General features: G+C 49.0%; 1 protein-coding gene across 2 annotated transcripts in view; it reads left to right on the top strand.

Moving 5' to 3' along the window:
* Positions 1–14,210, top strand: part of LOC136627324 (zinc finger protein 585A-like) — a 525,937-nt gene that overhangs the window by 429,990 nt on the left and 81,737 nt on the right. The window lies entirely within an intron of this gene.

Raw genomic sequence — 14,210 nt, 5'->3', positions numbered from 1 at the left:
AAGGTGCTGGACAGGCAGAAAACTGAGCTAGTTGTATTAGTAGAGCCACTCACTTCACGGTTGTTGAGTAAAGTCAGTGTATAATCAGAAGGCCTACAGATCAGCAATACTCAATTACTAATAGCTGACATGTAAGCATTCCGGTCATACAGTGATGCTAGTCAGCGACTGCACGGCGGACGGCTGCTGTATCAAGCGTTAGCAAGAGAATGCGGCTGCAGAAGATCTCTGCTCCACCAGCCCTACTGCTACAGTATCAGGCGGCGGTGCAGGGCTGGAGAGGTGCCTTGGCTCATGCTGCCCCCGAACCCCAAACTATCCCCACCAGCCCCTCCTCCACTTTGCATTTACTGCTTGCAGGTTGTGGCTACAGAGTGCAGCATGCCTTCATTGTGCTGCTATGAGTCAAACGACTGTGCTGGATAATGGGAATGGAGAACGGAGAGGGACTGTTAGATACTAAGGTCAGGACCTGAGAATGGGATGGTGAGGGAATGGAAAGAAAAAATGAATTTTGTGAAAGTATGGATGTAAAAAGTGTGGCACTGGTGATAATAATGCTTGGTAGGATATTGGTATGGTATTTAGGAGGTGTATGGAATGAAGTATGATGTGGTGTTATGATTAGAGATGAGCAAGCACCAAAATGCTCGGGTGCTTGTTACTCGAGTCAAACTTTTTCGTAATGCTCAAGAGCTCGTTTCAAATAACGAACCACATTGAAGTCAATGGGACTCTCGAACATTTTTGAAGGTGACCCATGCTCCTCATGGGGAAGGTTGTGCGAATCGCCTGAAAACATCAGAAAGTGATGGAAACACCACAGAAACTCATAGGGAACAACAGGGGCAGCATGTATGGATGCATCTTAGGCTCTCAGGTCACACTATTAAGCCAAATTGTGGGCAAGAGCCTGGCGGTCAACCCCCTAACAATTTAGTTGGGACAGACCATAATCAGCAAGGCACACATGCTGGCACACCTTAGCTAAGCACCACACTAGGTGCAACAAAGGCCAATCACTGCCTGCGGGTGACACCACTGCCTCTTCTCCTGTGTTACATTCTGGCATTGCTGTCCACTCCCCACCAAGACGCAGGCACGAGGATGCGTCCACAGCGTACTGAAAATTTTTCCCAGCGCTGCATCCATCTGTCCACATCCCAGACAGGGTAAGGTGCACCCCTTCGCGTACTTCGCCGACGGGAGCTTCACGACGCCGTAGGACGGTCCAACGCCGCCCCTGCACGGAGCGGCATATGAAAGAGGAGCGGCCCTTTCCTCTCGTCCTGGGGGTTCAGGTCCACCCGCCTTTGTCCAGGAGTACTGGCGGAGAGCTAGTGGTCTTGACCTATTTTCTCAAAGTGCCAAGAAGGAGTGGGGATGTGCACACTGGAGTCAATGCACCGTAGCCGCCCTTCTGACGACTTTCTTTGGGACACAGCCACGGAGTCCCTGGGTCCCCACTCTGCTGATCTGCCCGCGGTAGCTGGCGGGTGGCCGTCCGATGTGGGCACCTCCTCCAAGCGTCCGGGTACACAACGACGCCTCTGCCAGTTGAGGAAGTGGTGCAAATAGAAAAAAATATATATCTCCACGAGGGGCTTGTTAACCAGTGCCCCGGGGAAGGACAACATGAACCTTTAAGAAATTAGTGGCCAAAGATGGTTACCGCGCTGGGATACGTTTCCGTACACCGGGTGACCCTTTTAAAGTTGTGCTTTATAGCTGACATATCGCAGACAAATTAATGTATAATTGTAAGTGCTATCTCATGTCACCTCCGTCGCAGCATTTCATTAGCCACAACAAACGCCAGCATAGTGGGGACTCAGAGGCCAGTACTTCTACATTGTTTATGAAGAAAGCAACCCATTTTAAATAGAATTTTTTTTTTACCAACATTGCAGGTGAGAACCTGAAAGATCTGTGGAGCGAGAGTGCAGGGTAATTGTTTACCAGGAGTATAGGTGAACCCCTGAAACATTAGTTTACCAAGAGTATAGGCGAACCCCTGAAACATTTGTTGAGCAAGAGTATAGGCGAACCCCTGAAACATTTGTTGAGCAAGAGTATAGGTGAACCCCTGAATGATTTGTGTACCAAGACTATAGGCAAAGCCCTGAAACATGTCCCAAGACTATAGTCGAACCCCTAAAACATGTGGACCAAGACTATAGGTGAACCCCTGAAACATGTACCAAGACTATAGGCGAAACCCTGAAACAATTGCTTTACCAAGAGTATAGGCGAACCCCTGAAACATTTGTGTACCAAGAGTATAGGCGAACCCCAGAAACAATTGCTTTACCAAGAGTATAGGCGAACCCCTGAAACATCTGTGTACCAAGCGTATAGGCGAACCCCGGAAAAATTTGTGTACCAAGAGTATAGGTGTACCTCTGAAAAAGTTGTTTACCCAGAGTGCAGGTGAAACCCTGAAAATTTTTTTAAAAATAGAGTTCATACTTGCTTAATTTGCTAACTGAGCCTGTAGGCAGCCCTCCGTAAAAAAATAGTTTTTACAGAGCATGCTGACATGCTGGTTTAGGAGGAGGAGGGAGAAAATCAGAAAAGGATAGTTCAAGCTACTTCTTCCCTTTTTTGGAGGAATAGAGGGTGCATGGTTCTCCAGTTCCAGCTTAAAGATACTTTATATTATGCTGCTTTCCACTGGTGGAGAAGAAAGGTCAGGGGAAATCCAGGCTTTGTTCATCCTAATGAGTGTAGACCTGTCGGTGCTGTCAGTTGACAGGCGGCTACGCTTATCCGTGATAATTCCCATGGGTACACTCTGCAGTGTGGGCAGCAATCTCTTCCCACTTCTCCTCCTCCTATACGTGCTGAGAAACAGATATGCGGGTGGTCTGACTAGACCACCCTCATATCACCCGATTGAACATGTGTGCCAGGCATGGCACATATGTTAGTCTGCCAAGCTGCACAGCCACCACAAGGTTACGGCCATTATCACACACGACCATGCCTGGTTGGAGGTTCAACGGCAAAAGCCACAGATCTGTCTGCTAGGTCAAACCCTGTAACAGCTCTTGGGAGGTGTGCCTCTTGTCACCAAGCTGAGTAGTTTCAGCACGGCCTGTTGACGCTTCCCCATAGCAGTGCTGCAGCGCCTCGAGCTACTGACTGAAGGAGACGTGCTCACAGATGGTGAAGACGGGACAGATGGAGAGGTGGAGGAGGAGGAGCAGAGCAGAGGGGGTATTGAGGAGGTGGCAAAATAAGCCAGAGAAACCATGACCGAGGTAGGACCCGCAATCTTCGGTGTGGGTAGCACGTGAGCGGACCCATCGTCAGACTCGGTCCCAGCCCCCACCAGGTTAACCCAATGTGCCGTCAGGGAGATGTTATGTCTCAGCCCGCCAGCACTTGTCCATGTGTTGGTGGTTAAGTGGTCCTTCCCAGTAACCGCGTTGGTGAGGACACGGTTTATATTCCGTGACAAATGCTGGTGTAGGGCCGGGACGGCGCAGCGGGAAAAATATTGGTAACTGGGGACCGAGTAGCGAGGGACGGCCGCCACCATGAGGTTGCGGAAAGCCTCCGTTTCTACCAGCCTATATGACAGCATCTCCAGGATCAGTAGTTTGTAGATATACACATTTAGCGATTGTGCATGCGGGTGGGTGGACGCATATTTCCGCTTGCGCTCTAATGCTTGGGTTATGGACATATGGACAGCTGAACGCTGCGAAGGAACACATTAGTGGAGGCAGCGGAGGACCGTGGAGGTGAAGGGGTGGGTGCAGGCCGGGAGATGCTCTTGCCTGCGTTCTGGGAGGGGGATTGCATCTCTGTGGCAGGATGTAACATAGGGGAAGAGGCCTACAGTGTGACCCGCAGGCGGTGAATGGCCTTCATTCCACCTCATCGGGTGCTTAGCCATTATATGCCTGCGCATGCTGGTGGTGGTCAGGCTGGTAGTGGTGGCTCCCCTGCTGATCTTGGTGCAGCACAGGTTGCCCACCACTGTTCGTTGGTTGTCCGCGCTCTCATTGAAAAACCTCCAGACCTTCGAACACCTAGCCCTCTGCACGGGAGCTTGCCACGAGGAGGTGTTGTGGGGAACAGTTGGGGGATTACTTGCTGTGGCCCTGCTTCTCCCTCTGGCCGCCCCACTGCCTCTTCCAACCTGTTTTGGTGCTGCACTTGCCTCCCTCTCTGAAGCGCTGTCTTCAGTAGGCTTTCCAACTCAGGTGGGGTCAGTCACTTCATCATCCACAAGCTCTTCCTCTGAATCCTCAGTCTGCTCCTTCCTCAGATTTACTGCCCTAACAACAACCTCACTGACAGACAACTGTGTCTCATCATCATCATCCACAAATAGCTCTTGAGACACTACTTGGGAGTCCCCACCCTCATCATCCTGAGTCTGTGAAGGGTCCAAATTTTGGGCATCGGTCACGACAAACTTCTCAGGTGGCTGATGAACCATCTTTTCCGACTCAGGGCAGGGACCCGAGAACAGTTCCTGGGAGTATGCCTGTTCTGAATCTCTCCTTTTCCCAGAGTAACCAGGTTGGGAGGAAGGAGGATCAGCCTGAGGATTTAGAGGTCCAGTCCCTTGGCTAGCGTGAGTGGACTGCATGTAACTAACTGGGTGTTATTACTGGACGCGTTATCCGCTATTTACGTCATGACCTGATCGCACTGTTTTGCTTTTAATAATGATCTACCACGCGGACCTGCAAAATGTTAAATGAAGCATAGATGCGCTCTACTAATCCTTCCGCAGCAGGCACTGTTTCACCCCACCCGGGACCTCGGCCTCTGCCCACACCCTCATTCGAACGCTCACATCCTTGACCTCGCCCCCTAGCCCTAGTCTTTATCATATTGTACAATGCACTTGGTCAAAATGCAACTCAAACTGCGAGTTATTTTGCGTACACGTATAGACCAAAATATGCACCGTAAACGGTAATAGCATGCTGTTGTTAGATAGCGTGGATTGACAGGACGCACACAGGGGTATATAGCGTATGCTTAAAGCCCCCCAAAAAATAAAAAAATGATAGGAGTTTTGTTACTTCCTATCTACTCTCTGTACACCACTAGCAGTATACTGGATAAAACCGGTAACAGTATGCAGTATACAACTGGGATGCTTGAGAATACTTTGTGCGCACTGCTGCTCCCAGCCAGCCAAACTGCTGATGCACACAATGAGAGGAGTTGTACTCCTAGAAAGGACTGTTGGGTTCTTGGAGCAAGGATCCCTGCCTAATCACAACCTCTACCCTACGCTATCGTTTTCCCTGAATTCCAGCAGGTCTGTCCCTCAGCTAATGCAGCATGCGTGTTAGGCGAGCCTCAGGTGACCTCCCACACCCATCCTATCTAAATCAGTAAATAGATAGTCCCATGACAGGCTATCCAATGCCTATTCTATATCGAGTGCTAGAAGAAGCAGTGGTGAATTTTGGGATTGTGCGATGTGGACAAGGTTCAGAATTATTCTAACATTATCAGGGGCTTGTCGTGCAGGTATAAAACCCACCATGGTCCTTGTGGATCACGGAGGGAAGATATTTATTCATCCAGTTGGCAAAAATACTAGTAAAATTTTATAATCCAGGTTTTAGAGGGAAATGGGGTGGTTATTCTTTGGGGTGGTGTGGTCCTTATTGGGTTTAGGAATTACTATTATATGAGCATCTAAGAACTCCTCAGGTATATGTATTCCTAATAAGAGGTCATTGTACAGATGAACCAGGGGATCGATAAGGGACTCTGCAAACTTTTTATAGTAGAGGGTAGTCAGCCCATCAGGCCTTGGGGCTTTGCCTAGCTTTAGGTTTTTTTTATGGTTTCTTCTACCTCCTCCACCCCAATGGTTTAGATTAAATCAATTGTTGATTTGGGTCTAGTTGCGGTAGGGAGATCTCGTCCAAGAAGGACTGTGATGCTAGTGGGTTCCTCTGTGGTTTATATTTATAGACGGAGCTATAGAAATCTCGAAATGTCTGCGCAATTGTGTGGGTATTTGAGGTGTAGTTCCCGTTGTTGGATCGGATAGAGTAAACTGTGAATCTCTCTCTTTGCCTAAGCTTTGTGGCTAACAGCTTATCAGGTTTATTAGCCAGTCAGTAGTAACAGGCTTTCGTCCACTGGAGGGCCCTCTCGGCCTGGGATGTGTAGAGGAGATTCAACTAAAGCTTAACATCTCTTATTTCTTTAATCTGGGCTAAGCTGGAGAGCTGTTGGTTCGCTCGCTCCAGGATGTCCAACCGCGCTCCAGGTTTACTATGTTCCCAGCTCTCTCTAGCTTAATGTGTGACGCGATATTAATGATCTGTCCCCTCATGTATTCTTTATGTGCTAACCAGACCCAAACCGGTTGTGAGTTGGGGATGACATTCGTATCTAAGTAGGTTTTGAGTTGGTCATTAATTTAGGAATAAGACACTGGATTTTTTAAAAGAGGTTCATTAAGTCTCCATCTTGCAGAGTGTGAGTGTGTGAAAGTTGATCCAGGAAGTGCAATATAACTATATCATGGTCTGACCAGACACATGGGATATTTCTGGCCTGAACCAGTGCCGGCAGAATCAAAGGGGATACGAGGATCTAATCTATGCGTGAGTAAGGCTTGGGCAGAGAGAAGGTGTAATTCCTTCTTGCTCCATGATACTCCCTCCACACATCCGCTATTGCCAAATCCACCAGTGCGGCCCTCAATGAGACTCGCTGAGCTGGACATAGTCTATCAAGACCCGAGTAAGAACAATCTATAGAGAGGGACCGCACCATATTGAAATCTCCTATCCAATAAATGTGAGTATCTGGAATGTTTCGGAGTTTATTGGCTGCCATGGAAAAGAGTTTATGTGAATTTGTGGTAGGAGCGTAGGAGTTAACTATCGTTACTTTATTATCATAGAGAGAGCCCTGCAGAATAAGGAATCTGCCCTGTGGATCAGCTTCCATATGGGTGACGATCAGGAGGAGAAAGTTATAATGAGGATAGTAACCCTCTGGTGTTTCTTAGGGGCTGTTGAGGAATATATTTTAGAGTACTGGGGGTGAGGAGGAGAAGTGAGTCTCCTGTAGGCAAATAATGTCTGGTTTAAATTTCAAATATTGGGCCAGAGCTTTGCGTCTTTGTAGAGGCACATTAAACCCCTTAACTTTATGAGATAGGATAACTACCATTTTGCTGATTGTTTATTATTATATCTCAGTTCTTGGATGAGAGTCTCCATGGTTTCTACCCATTCGAGGCCTAGAAGGCCCTGATCTAGGAATTACAGCCCTTCCACAGGGAGCTTGTCTAGAAGATCCTACATATCGGAGGAGATAGACATAGTGCTTACATGTGGATGTTACCTTAGATAAAAACACATAGCTGGGAAAACTTACAACTAACAGAAACATAGCCACAATGTATTGGGCTTGTAAACGCAGAGTGGTCCAGACGTCAGGCGCGTTCCCCATAATATGTGAGACACCCACCACGTCCAGGGACGTTTCAGAATAGCACTTGAACAGCTAATCGCCCAGGGTGGCCCCCAGTGATAAGGAATGTCTTAAAATGTCTCTTGGGGGGTCAGAGAGATGCTTTGTAAAGACTAGTAGATGAATAAAGTCCAAAATTACAGCCCCCTCCATGTAATTCCCCACCCCAGGTGATGCTGTGTTACATATGGAAGAGTACCGTAATGTCCCGTAGTTGAATGGAGCTCCACATCACTGGGAGGGCCGATCTTGGCATGGAGATACAGTCATTGACCAGGTTCTCATTGGCCGCTGGCCTCTGGGTGTCACGACATTCGGAGAATCGAGGGGAATTCTTTCTTCCACCAAAGCACATCTTCCTTCTTCCAGGATTCAGAAATAATATATTTGCTGGATGATCTTCACGTTCAATGTGAAGGGGAAGTTCCATATATAATGGATATTAGCTCTTTGTAAAACTTGAGTGAGAGGTCTCAGACTTCTTCTTTTAGCCAGAGTGATTGGGGCAATATCCGCATAGATCTGGACAGACCTCGGAAGCCCCAGGAGCACGGTCAGATTTTTTGCAGCTGCTGGTATCTGGTCGCTCATCGCGCCATAATGGAGTTTGAGGACAATGTCTCTTGGCAGATTTGGGTTGTTAAGTGTGGCCAGGGCACGGTGGATACGGATGATACGTAAGCTTTCTTAAAGGGGTTCTGACATGAAATAAAAAAAATTGTACTCACCTTGCCTGGCCTGGCCCGATCGCCAGGCATGTCCCCTCCAGCCGGCATCTTCTTCTGTGCCTTTAAAGCAGAGCAGGAGCAGTCAAAAAGACCGCTTCCTGCTCTGGTCCGTCCGTCAGGAACTTCCGAGGTCAACGGACGGACCGCCACAGCAAGCACGTCACAAGCAGTGCTTGCTGTGGGCGGCCCGTCCGTCCTGGCTGAACTCCGGAGTGCTGAGCATGCGCAGTGGAGACGCGGCCCGTCCTGACTCCTGTCAGAGGGCACCTCTCCACTGCGCATGCGCGCGATCCCGGAGCGGCGCGGCTGCTGGAGGAAGAAGACTGCCTGCCGGGAGGCATACTAGCACTTTCTGCTTAGGTTAAGCAGCGCTGCTGATTAGAGCCACCTGATTGGCTCTTCGGCATCACGTGACTGCACAGCGTGCACCAATCAGGTGGCTCTAGTCAGGCTGCTTAACCTAAGCAGAAAGTGCTAATATGCTGCCGGGAGATGACCCCCCGATGTCAACAACAACAGGAGAACAGGTAAGTATAAGATTTTTATGCTTTAGCAGCCATTAACCCATGGGTTCCCTGGGTCCATTAGGCAGACCAGGGAACAATGGCTGCTAAAGCATAAAAACATTATTCGTGTCTGAACCCCTTTAAGAGACTTGTGTTAGCAGCGCAGAGAACAAATTAGTTGCAACTTCATGGATGTTAGTGATAGCCTCTGGCATACCTCTGATTCGGATATTGGCCCGTCTACTTCAGTCTTCCAGATCCTCACATTTCAATTCTAAAGCTTCTATCTGCTCACAGTAATCTTCACCCCCAGCTCGTTCCTCATCCAGGGCATCTACTATGTCAACTGTCTTGTGTTTCAGATCCGTAGTACGTTGTCCTAGATCATGTATCTGGCCGTTGATATCGCATAGTGTAGATGGTAATTCTGCTTTAAAGAGATGTTGAATGCGAAGAAAAAGCGCTGTAACTAGAGATGAGCGAGTATACTCGCTAAGGGCAATTGCTCGAGCGAGCATTGCCCTTAGCGAGTATCTCCCCGCTCGAGAGAAAAGGTTCGGGTGCAGGCGCGGGGGAGCTGTGAGTTGCGGCAGTCAGCGGGGGGAGGGGGAAGGGGAGCGGGGGAGAGATCTCCCCTCCGTTCCTCCCCGCTCTCCCCCGCAGCTCCCTGCTCGCTGCCGGCACCCGAACCTTGTCTCTCGAGCGGACAGGTACTCGCTAAGTGCAATGCTCGCTTGAGCAATTGCCCTTAGCGAGTATGCTCGCTCATCACTAGCCGTAACGGAGTCTTCTGATGTTGATAGTGGGAGGACAGATAGGTCTCCTAGCGGTGGAGATGTTGGGTTGTCCATATGTGGAGTCTGAACCTGTGACCTCTCCAGTTCGGATGGGCTGGGTCGGGGGCTTGAGAATAGTTCTGGGAGTATGCTCTGGGATGTAAAAGGTCATGATTTATTCTGTTTGCTGTTTTTCTTTGTCTTAATGACAGACTTCAATCCGGCTCTCAATGAAATATCCAGGATGGGGGTGGAGCACAGGTCACGAGTGAAGAAGAAACATCGTGCCCGTGTATGTGGCCTTCCAGCTTAGTGGGGGTCCTAGTGGGTCTGCTGCATATAACTAGAAATAGGAAATTGAATTGGCCAGCAGTACGGGGGCCTGAGCAGATTCCGCTGGTTGTGGTTCTTTGCAAAAATCGCTGTGCATGAACTGTAGAATATATATGTACTATCAGAGCCTGCCACTAGGTGGCGGCAGCATCCCGGTAGAAAGGATTTGTGAATGCAGTATCGAGATCTGCCACTAGATGTCATCAGTGCTATGGGGGGATGTTGAATGGAGATGCAGTTTCATGTTTCGCCACTAGATGATAGCAGTGTCTTGGAAGGAGATATTGTGATGTGTCTGACAGTCCCCTTGGTCTGGAGCGGGGGACGGGCTGACTGCTTCTGAGGTCAGTTTTTGACCTGCCTCCTTTTTCTTTCCCCCCTTTCCTTCTCTTCAGCTCTTTTCTCCCTATCCTTTTGCTTTATTTCTGTGTTGGGCTTAGGTGGGAGCGGTGGGGAATCGGCAACACTCACCCCCTCAGGCATGGTGATTGAACACTGCAGCTGAGCTCCACCTGTGCTGTGCTGCCCTCTGCTGGTGTGTCTGAGCTTGCCGTTTGTCCGGTGGGCTCACAGGACAAGCCGTGGACACGGCCTCTAGGCTGGTTGACTGGGCAGCAAAAACCCAGGCTGCGGCTTCAGACCGGTCACTAGGCTCCAAGTCCCCTCCGGCCCCCGATCTTCAGGGGAATGATTGATTTAGGCCTGATGTATCTTCCCATTCAGCTGGAGTATAAACTATATATGGATGACATGTGATACCGTTATAGGTGATAACACAGGATGGGCATTTACGGCACGGACATGAAACACACCTATGTGAGCGGGAACTACTATTCATTATATGATGTCTATACTGATGAGGGAAAAATGGTTTTCCAGCTCCGGTACTAAGGGTCCTTTTACACTGACCAACTCTAGATCTGATGTAACCAGCGCTGATCAGTAGGCAGGTCGGTCGCTGCTGGTTTACTTTTAGTTTTACATGGGCCAAGAATCGCTGCTATGAGGACGAATGATCTTTAGTATGATGGCTGATGTACATAGGCCGGCTGGTCATCTCCTCGGTAATATGGAGGGAGGTAAAGCTGAAAAGCGAGTGTCACTAGTATGTCCGCTCAGGGATGTCTGGGCCATGTAAAAGAGATTTAAGGAACCATTAATTCCTATTAGACTCATCAAGCTGCTGTGTGCTAACACAATACTGAAGATGGAGGCAAAGACCCCGATAACAGAATCCAGAATGTGGAGACATAGACCCAAAGAACAGAGGATTCTTTAGAGGATGTAAGTCCAGTGCTGGATGTCAGGGATGTCGCTCACCAGAGACTTGGCAGGAAGACACCGAGGTGCTGATCATCATGAAGATCCCACTCAGACAGCCACTGTTTCCCATCTGACTTCTATCCATCTATTTCATAGACCGCACTTAGATCCTTTATAGCCAATTAGACTATTAACATGAATGTGTTTTTTATGTGGTTCACAGCATGTCCTATTCTGGTTTGATTCACGGACCAGAATCAGACATGCAATGTCTACTGCCTGCCAGCATGGGGCAGCACACAGTCCGTATGTTCCCATGTGATGTCCAATGCAAGTTCTCAGCACAACTCTCACTCAGCCATCTGAATATGGCCGACCAGATAAATCATATTTCCGGTGTCACATCTTATCTCTCAGCTGGGAGTGAATGCGGTTCCTTAGAATCCCACTCCCTTACATTGTACTGTAGATTATACAATCCCGCAGTGTGTGATCTCAACGTAATACTCTTCCAGTTGCCATAAATGGGCACAATTGGGAAACAGATTCCGAGTAGTTTCATCCTAATATAACGTCTGAGCCGATTATAAGGGGGTTGGAGATAAAGTAACGGCTTACAGATGTGTTTTCTAATGGCTCCAAAGAGTTTGTTCAGAATCAGGAAGAGTCTAATGGCCGGACCGCCATCAGGGCAGGATAAATGGTTACAGAGGCCCCCGCTGACCGCTGGCTGCTGCCTGCCTGTCAATAAAGATATCAATATGTCCTGAGCCAAGTCAGTGATCGCCAAGTCAGTGATTACACATGACTGCTGCGTTAGAAGATTCTGCTGCCGGCACCCCGTCAATTGATTTCAGGGAAGGGCTTTAAATATAAGCCCTTCCCTAAAAATCCGAATGAAGTGTGACAGCTGCGGTAGAGAATTGAAGAATTCCTCTGCTGCATCTGTCACAGATGTGGACGATGTAGCAGCGGAGAATTATTTTTACTAGAGGGATGAAGGAAAAATCTGCCGCATGCAGCAGATGTGTTCTTCATCCTTGTGGGGGTCACGGCAGCCGCAGATAGGTAGGTATAGTTCTTATTTTTTTACACTAAAGGTTTTCTTTTTCAGGGAGGGGCTAATGTGTAAAGCCCTTCCCTGAAAAAGAATGCAGGGGTGCCGGCAGCAGTCGCAGCTCCACTGAAAACAATGCATGGACCTGCATTCACGAGTGTTTTTGCACGTACGTAGTCACGCACTGATGTGCGCACAAAAACACGCTCGTGTGAAGCAACCCGCAGGGTGGAAACACTCGGCGCAGTTGGCCACACAAAAACCTGGCATAATTACATGGCGACTGGCTGCAGTCGGTGGGCACGGTCTGGTTGTGTGTGACCGGCCACAATGTGTCCTTTCATCCATGTTTATTTTTTTAACAGGAAACAGAGCCCCAGAACCAACCTTAAGGCCGCCTGCAGACGAGCGGGTCGGATGCGGCAGCGAGAAATCTCGCCGCGCGATCCGACCCCAGAGCCTGCAGGGGCGAGCGCGTACTCACCCGCGCCTGGCGGCCCCGGCTCTTTGATGTGCCGGCTGCCGCGCAGCCGGCGCATGCGCAGACCGGAGCCGGCGGCCAGGTGAGTGCGTGCTCCGCACAAAATTAGAACATGCCACGGTTTGTTTGCCGCGCGAGATTTCGCGCGGCCAAACCGCGGCCGTCTGCATAGGAGTGCGTATTGTAATGCACTCCTATGCAGACTTTCAGCGGCGGAAATTCCGCGGGAAATCCCGCGGCGGGATTTCCGCTCGTCTGCAGGCGGCCTAATACATAAATACAATACCAGAACCAAGGTCATAACATAATTACAACACCAAAACCAAGCTTGGTGATGTACATACATACAATACCAGAACCAAGCTTGGTACGTAAATACAGCAACTGAGCCAAGCTGTGTACATGTAAACAGAACCAGGAACTGTATTTCCCCTTTATGACCAGTTTCAGATGAGCGCATTAAGGGCACAGTTTACAGATGTATCGCAGCCTGACTGCAGGTCTACAGACCCGAACTTGCGGCACGACAGGGAACTATGAAGTATATAGGCTGCAGGAAGAAGCAGGGGCATACAAAGAACCCTTGGGGACCTAGAGCAAATCTCAGACCCCCCCCCCCCCCCCCGGAATAAATTAAAAAGTATGTAATATATTATTTTTTTCCTGTTTTCTTGCAACAAAACTTACTTCTCCTCCCTCTTCCCATTAAGCTGCTGCTGCTGCAACCACTAGTTGATAGTTCAGTGCCCCTCCCCCTCCCTTTGCATCCAATAATATGCCTATTGTGGTCTTACTTTATGTAATATTGCCCCCTGGCATGGCCTCAATTAGTAATGTGACTCGCTCTAAGGCTTCAATCAATAATATGACCCCCACTCTGTGGCCTCTGTTAGTATTGTGACCTCCTATGCTCCCAATCAGTGGCATAACTAGAGTCTTATGGGACTCAGAATAAACTTTAAACACCAAAAGGTATCAGCTCCATCATCCTCCAATGTCCCCCAAACAGACCCCATGTTCCATTGCCCCATTATCCTCCGTTGTGCGCTCGCTCTCTCCGGCTCACAACGTGACCTCACTTCTTTTCCCCCCTGTGCGGTCAGTCAAACTACAGTGAACACTGGAGCCGTGGAGGGAGGTCACTCTGTCAGCCTATGAGAGAGCGGGACATGACAGTACCGTGAGTAAGACTGTCAGCACTAGTACTTGCAGGAGTCCCCGTACCTTTGAGAGCGGCGGCAAACATGGTGACCGTAAACCTCGGCCTGGAAGGAACATGCCTCCCTGCCCCGATCTGATGTGACAGCATATCGCATTATTGAATGCACTAAGCTGCTTTACAGATGAGCAGTTCTATATTTGCTGCACACCGTGTGTTACTGACATCCGGCTTCATGGGAGATTTCTTTATGGAAAAACAGAAACTGATGTTGGTGCAGAAATGGCCGAACTCCATCTGTATGGAATATACTATTCCTGTAGCTACCGAGGACAGGAGCCCGGGTCTTGTGGAGGACTCTGCAAATTACTCTTCATGACCCTTATCAGATCCCCAGATCCCCTATATTGATGGAAACCAGAATTAGCTAC

This window comes from Eleutherodactylus coqui, chromosome 5 (genome assembly GCF_035609145.1).
Source record: "Eleutherodactylus coqui strain aEleCoq1 chromosome 5, aEleCoq1.hap1, whole genome shotgun sequence".
NCBI lineage: Eukaryota > Metazoa > Chordata > Amphibia > Anura > Eleutherodactylidae > Eleutherodactylus > Eleutherodactylus coqui.
Note: the sequence above shows the minus strand (reverse complement) of the source record. Positions and strands in the feature narration are given on the sequence as shown.